At 45.2% G+C, this 7,676-nt stretch overlaps 1 pseudogene; it reads left to right on the top strand.

Annotated features, from left to right (window-relative positions):
* Positions 1-1,417: 1,417 nt before the first annotated feature.
* LOC136650434 (5S ribosomal RNA) lies at positions 1,418-1,537 on the top strand (annotated as a pseudogene).
* The last annotated feature ends 6,139 nt before the right edge of the window (positions 1,538-7,676 follow it).

The following is a 7,676-nucleotide window of genomic DNA, read 5'->3' on the forward strand; positions in this document are numbered from 1 at the left end:
GGTATGGGAACATTTGTTCCCTCACCTCAGGGATGCATTGCGGTTGCACCGGTGCTGGAAATTTGGATAGGATTGGGCCCTAAGGTGTCAAGGCAATTTTCACAATTGGGTTTGGAGGAGGGATTTGAAGAAAGGTGGCAGCACTTGGGATCAATCCACAGGTTATCCTAAACACACCAAACAGAGCTTCTGTCCTTTTCTCAAACCAAAATAGCAGCTATGGGGAGGGGGGGTGATCAGAATCCAGACTGCAGCACACAGGAAGGGGGTATTTAATTCTGTTACTCTTCTCTGAAGTCCAAACAAAAACCCCATCCCAAAACTGCTATTTTATTTTGTTAAGATGAAAGCTCTAATGGCAGGTTTTGCACCCCACATGATTTGACCCTTCAGTGTTTTGGGAAGGTGTTCCATGCCTAAGAAGCAATAAGGGAAAATGATTGGGATTGTTTCAGACTGCTATCTTATACATACTTATCTAGGAGTAAGTTCCTTTAAACTCATTGAAACTTCTGAGTAGATGTGCATAGACATACACTGGCAGTGCAGTGGTGACTGGGAGAACTTTGCCGACTAAGGGCCCAATCCTATCCAACATTCCAGCATCGGTGCAGCTGCAATGCAGTCCCAAGGTAAGGGAACAAATGTTCCCATACCTTGAGGAGGTCTCTGTGAGTGCCTCTCCACCACAGGATACAGTGCACACCCCATTGGCACAGTTGCACCGGCACTGGAAAATTGGATAGGATTGGGCCCTAAGGTGAGTGGTTTCAGGTGCACCAGTCACTGACAAGAGGGTATTGGAATCTGAGGGCATAAAATAAGTGTGAGAAGCCCATAGAGAGCGCTGAAGGTATGGAGCATTTGTACTGGATGCAGAAGTAATGTGGAAGCCAGTGTGTATGTTTAAAGAGGCAAAATCATAGGGGAAATGTTCGTTGCTAGACTGGAGGCCAAGGTTATGCTAGTTTTGGCCTTTAAGCACTTCACTGCTGAGGGCCAGGGTCAAATTACCAGATACAAACTGGGAAAGAGTGCCTATGCCTTTAACAATGGTATAGAAGAGGGAATTTTGATAGGTGCAGCCCATCATGGAAGGGTAGTGATATTAACTATGATATCACTGGAGACTAAAATTCAGCAGCTATTTGAATTCTGACTGTGAAATGTTTTTGTTTAAAACAAAGTCTACTTTTATCACTGTTTCCCCCCACTCAGCTGAATACAAGCACTTTACAAGCAAACCTGGACCTGCAATATTTGCACACAATTGCGCTGAAATGGAATGAGATATGAGCTATGCACAGAAAGATGTGCATCTTGAGAGTTGTACTTGAGCGCTCAGCTTGTGTGGGTTGTTCACTTAAGAGAAAAAAAGAAAAGACTTTAGAGGATATTTTCTTAACAGCCTCCTTGGTACTACAGCAACTGTTACTCTGCATGTGCCTGATCTCATCTGATCTCAGAAGCTAAGCAGGCTCAGGCCGGATTAGTACTTGGATGGGAGACCGCCTGGGAATACCGGGCGCTGTAGGCTTATAGTCTTTCGAGACTGAAGGTTGCCAACCATTCTTTTCCTTGGTACTCAAGCACCAAAAAACTTGTTCCAGTATTAGAACAAGTCAGCTTCCCAGCAGAAGGGGGCCCTGGGACCCAAGCCTGGAGTAGCCTAATGCGGTGGTTAAGCACATAGTTTGTGCATCTCATATTACCTGACTGTGAAGTGTAGTGGTTAGAGTGGGAGCCTCTGCTCACTTTGTGATCCTTTGTGGTCACCCTCTCCCAGACTAACCTGCTTCATAGGGTTCTTAAGAGGATAAAATGGAGGGAGCCTATCAGTAGCATAGCCAGAGAGGGGCAGAATGGTGAGTACAACAGGCTCTGCAGTACTTTGTGTAAGCAGCCCTCCCATTCACCATTGGAGCCATATAAGGCAGTGAAGGCAATGCATAGTGTTCTGTCGCAGCCCCAAATGGTTCCAATAGTGAGTGAGAGGGGCTACTTACACAATGCATTGTGGTGCCTGCTGTACTTACTGCGCTTACCCCCTCTGGCTACACTACTGGAGTATCTTATGTTACACTGGGCTGTTATGCTGCACTGGCCTAAGTTTTACATTGTCCTGATGAATGGGGTCCCTGTGGGGGTGCCCCCTCCCCCACAAAAATGTTTTGCCTTGGATCCCAAAGCTCCTAAGGCTGGCCCTGAAACAAGATGCATTGATATTCTGAGTGGAAAATGTTCCTTTGACTGCTGATCTGATGTGGTGCAATACCGCTACGCTAACAAAATAAAGGCAGAGTTTTTAGTTTCTTTGCATAGATGAAAATGCAGAAGCCCAGCCAACTCTCAGAACAAGCCTCCCTTGAGCCAATGTACCCCAGAGAGGGATTTAATTTGTGACTGCCACATTTGGAAGCTGCAATCTGACAGCCTCATTCAGTGGAATGATGTACCTCCAGATGGCCCTTCTTGAGAGTTCAAGGAGATGCAGTTGTTTCAAGCCCTTGACGGGAGAAGAGAAGATCAGGTGGCATCATAAAGAGCTTCAAAAAAGCAGCACACTGCACCTGCTGCAAATGTCTGAGCACAAAGTGAGAGGAAGCATCAGATTTCTCACCCACTGGGAGCAATTCTCACTCTCCCCCCCCCCCAATGATAGAAGAATACAGTGTTCCAAGAGTTATTAAGCACCTTTTGAAGCAGCTTTTAAGAGCCATCTTATTGGGGAGGGGGGGAGTGGCAGGTAATGCCACTGTTTGGTTTCTGTCAGGGCAGGAGGGGAGGATAGGCCTTGCTTTCCCTATAGCAAGAATGGCACAGGAGCAGAGGGAGACAGCACAAGAAGCAGGCGAGCAGCACAAGAAGCAAACCGAGCCAAAGAAGCAGACACAGGCTTGTTTGTTGCAGAAGCATATATTGGTAAAAGGAGCAGGCAGAAGAATAGTCAGTCATACGGTCCAGAAGTCAGGGATACAGCAGGTCAGTCAGATAAGGCAGGCCAAGTCAGTACACAAACCAGCAGCACAACACCCAGAGACTCCACAACAACCCACACCTGGAGTCTGTTCTTGCCCCCATATATACCGGGGCCAGCCAATCAGAATAGGGCGACTTCATCATCACAAGACAGTCTTGTAACCCTTTCTGATTGGCTGTTCAGTGGTGCATTGCACCACTCCACCATAGCCTACATGACTCTGCACACATCCTCCCAGGTCACATGGCTCCCACCTAACACAGGTGCAGTTGATTGCTAATCACACACATATACAGTGCACCTTTTTTTTACATTTCACACCAGGCCTGAACATCAAGGCCCCTCCTGCCACATCTTGGCTTGCAACAATTCAGGGCCTGGGATGCCAAAGGCCTGACAGTTTCCTTAGAGCAGTGAAAGCTCATCTTGGCAGATGTGCCACAAACCCAGGGCTGGCCCATCTATGAGACCAGCTTATGTGGGTTGCATCACAGCAGCAAACTCTCCAGCCTTCAAGGGGACTGCCTCAAGTTTGTTTGCTAGGTCAGCAAGTCAACACCAGCAAGGTCCAAAGTAACTTTATTAGTTCTAGAAACAAGTTACTGTTACAATAATCAGCAGAGAAGCCCCCCCACAAATGTCTGTATGTCCCTTTTATAGTTTCAACAGCCCTAACTCCTTTCTCCTTATATGAACGGCTAATATTATAATGCCATTGTACAAATCGATGGTAAGGCCACACCTGGAGTATTGTGTCCAGTTCTGGTCGCCGCATCTCAAAAAAGACATAGTGGAAATGGAAAAGGTGCAAAAGAGAGCGACTAAGATGATTACTGGGTTGGGGCACCTTCCTTATGAGGAAAGGCCTCTTCAGCCTAGAAAAGAGGTGCCTGAGAAAGGACATGATTGAGATGTACAAAATTATGCAGGGGATGGACAGAGTGGATAGGGAGATGCTCTTTACACTCTCACATAACACCAGAACCAGGGGACATCCACTAAAATTGAGTGTTGGGAGAGTTAGAACAGACAAAAGAAAATATTTCTTTACTCAGCGTGTGGTTGGTCTTTGGAACTCCTTGCCACAGGATGTGGTGATGGCATCTGGCCTGCATGCCTTTAAAAGGGGATTGGACAAGTTTCTGGAGGAAAAATCCATTACGGGTTACAAGCCATGATGTGTATGTGCAACCCCCTGTTTTTAGAAAAGGGCTATGTCAGAATGCCAGATGCATGGGAGGGCACCCGAATGAGGTCTCTTGTTATCTGGTGTGCTCCCTGGGGCATTTGGTGGGCCGCTGTGAGATACAGGAAGCTGGACTAGGTGGGCCTATGGCCTGATCCAGTGGGGCTGTTCTTATGTTCTTATGTGCCTGTTTGCTGTTGAGTCCAGGTGTCCCACAGATGACAAGCTGCACCTGCTGAAATTCTCTCTTCTATACACTTGTTAAAGATCCAGCATCCCTAAAGTTGAAAGTTTGAGCACCCCTGGCTTAGATGGTCAGATGTTACTTCTGACCGACTTCAGCCACCTCAGACCAGCTTCAGGTGGTTTTTCCCACTCAGCTACACAACAGCCCTCTCACATAGTCCAATATGGCTGACATTTCCAAGATGGAGTCCATTCTGTCAACGTATCCAAGGTGGGTCTCAAAATTTCTGCCTGGGTCCTCACCAACTTCGGCCCTCCTCAGGTTGGCTGCCCACAACAAGGCTAAGCTATACTCTGATACTGAAAACAGCAGATGTTTATCACACACGGATGCACAAAGACCTAAAATTAGAGCCACAATAATCTCAGAATCAGTATAAAATTGAAAGGCAACAGCTGGTCCGTAGTACATTATGTACCATGGAAACCAGTTAGTGTTTCTAACTGTCTGCATTTTCAAATGGCTATTAAATGTCTCATGTTTTTCCAGTGACAGCCCCCTTCATATGCAGTCCCTACCACATGAGAGTATCCACATCTACCACTCCTGGGAAGTAGAGGAGGCTGCAACCGATAGGAGCATGGGGCTCATGCTTTGTGTTGAGAGTAGAAGATGGGTTGAGGTTGGCTAAGCTGAATCACAAGGTTATGTGAGAAGAATCCTCATGGATGACTATCCCCAGGATTGGGCAGAGACTGGTGGTCACTCTAGCAAGCCTGATGTCCCTACTTCTTTCTGCATTTGTTCAGGGCCCAATTATACAGCATGCGTAGGGCTTGCCTTCTTCTCCCAAGTGGGCCAGCTGGATGGGAAGCCTCAGGCAGCCAATGGTCTCCATGTTTCCAGACCAGAGTGTTAGCCTGAGCTCATCATCACTGCCATCCTAAGATCCTAGAATAATTCAGTGGTCTGGAGCTGGGTAACCTGACAATGGGCATTGGGCTATCATCAGGATATCCACAGCATGCATTGAATCTGTGGAGCTCCTTGCCAGAGGATGTGGCGATGCCACTTGGCCTTGATGCCTGTAAAAGGGAATTGGACAGAATTAGTATTGGAATTGGACAGAGGTAGTATGAGCTCTGATACAGGTCCAGCCTGTTTATACATGGATTTTTTATACACGGATTTGACTCAACACGAATGGCCCCTGCAAGGAGAAGGAATGTGCTGATCCCTGGAGAAGGAGAAAAATGCATCCCTTTAAAATCAGTTTAAAAAACTGAACAGTCCTTTAACAATAGGCTCCTTAATGAGAGAGAGAGAGAGAGAGAGAGAGAGAGAGAGCAGCTGACTGACAATCCATCAATCCTTCTCTCCCCAGTGGACCCCTCCCTTCCCCCTGAGCAGTGAAAGAAAGGTGAAAGGAGGGGCTGAGTGAGGCTTGGAGGAGACTGATGCATGAATTGTCTTCTTAATGACTCTTATCTTACATCACAAAGGTTAGCAAGGCTGTTTTTAAATCACCAAAGAAACTTTGTTTTTTCAATTGATTTGCTTTAGTTTTGCTATCAATTGATTTTTTTGCCATCCACTTGAGTGCTTGGAACAGAACCCATGTGAATAATGAGGCTCAACCTGTACATGGAAATGAGAGCTGGTGCATACTAATATCTTATTGATAGAGGTGTTTGAAAACAGTGTTATTTATTTTGCACTGAAGTAATCGCATTGTGTTCAGTAAGGCTTGGGCTGTAATCCTAACTTATTCACTAGAAACAAACACATACTTATTGGTACTCTTCTGTGTCATAACAACATCTCATTGGCTCTCAGAACAATCAGTTTTGAGTTTAAAAAATCAATTAGTTTTGACTTAAGAAAATCTACTTTTTATTACTTTAAGGCAGTTGTTTTCCTTTTCTGGGTTTTTGGCGATAACTTTTGATAGACTATAGATATTAAAACGTGGTCTGTTTCATTGCATTCTGCATTAAATTACACTTTGAATGATATATAACATAATGGTATTATTTGAAAATACCAAGATTTTCACAATTGTGGCAGTAGTGGTGTCACCCCCCTCAGGGGGTGTCACCCAGTACAGTTCTCACTCCCTGCACTTCCTATTCTCACTCCCTGCCCCTGTATTCTGTTGTGTGAGAGTCATCAAGTTGGTCACTTATTTTTGGTTGGCCGCAGATTTCGATGCATTAATCACAATGTGCTTTAATCACATTTAATTAATGGGGGTTATACCAACCCTAGTGATGCCACGGCATTTAGGCTGTGCGTATGATATTGTAATTTGCTCTGTATTGTCTGGTATGGGAGGAGGTCCATCCAGCGCAACAAGCTCTTGTACCGGGTGATGAAAACCCTAGTGACGCCTTTGGTGGAAAGTCACTATCCTATCAGGGTCTGTACTGTGTTCAGGCAGAGGGAATTAACTGCCTGATGTCCCCTTAAATACAATGCAGAGTCTTCCCTGCCCCAGGCCTGTGTTAGGAGCCCTGTCAGAAGACTGTATGGAACCCTGTTTAATATACTTGCAATGCTATCAACACTTCCTGGAGTCAATGTGATAGTCCAACAGACAACACCTGCTTGTGTAAGTGGGAAAAGGCAGGTAAAAATTTGTAAAATATTTTTAAAAGCACATAGGGCAACAGAAAGCCTTAGGAAGCTTCCTTCCTTCTACTCAAGAAACACTTCCATATGTTTAATGGACAGCACACAGCATGTCTGCACAGTTCAAAATTAATTATCTCGTTCAGCCCTCTGGTTTATTAAACAGGTTGACTATTTCTCAGACTTAACAGGAAGGCAATACCAGAGCCTGCGCTGCCACCTACTGGCTGCAATACAAAGAGCATGCTTTCCACAACTACAACAAATGAGAAAAAGTGGAGATTCTCTATTACAGTGTTTCTCAAACTGTGGGTCGGGACCTACTAGGTGGGTCGCGAGCCAATTTCAGGTGGGTCCCCATTCATTTCAATATTTTACTTTTAATATGCTACCATGGGATGTGACTGAATTTGGGGAAATGTTACAGACCTGTACTTTTAACAAGCTACTATGTATATTTTAACAATGATAGTCAATGGGACTTACTCCTGTCTAAGTGTGGGTAGGATTTGCAGCCTAGGATTGTTAAAAAATTTTCTGCTTGATGACATCACTTCCAGTCATGACATCGCTTCTGGTGGGTTCTGACAGATTCTCATTCTAAAAAGTGGGTCCCGGTGCTAAATGTGCGAGAACCACTGCTCTGTTTGTCTTTCCACTGACATTAATAATTCTCAGAATTATTAAAGTTG

The sequence above is a fragment of the Tiliqua scincoides genome, chromosome 4, assembly GCF_035046505.1.
Source record: "Tiliqua scincoides isolate rTilSci1 chromosome 4, rTilSci1.hap2, whole genome shotgun sequence".
Classification (NCBI taxonomy): Eukaryota; Metazoa; Chordata; class Lepidosauria; order Squamata; family Scincidae; genus Tiliqua; species Tiliqua scincoides.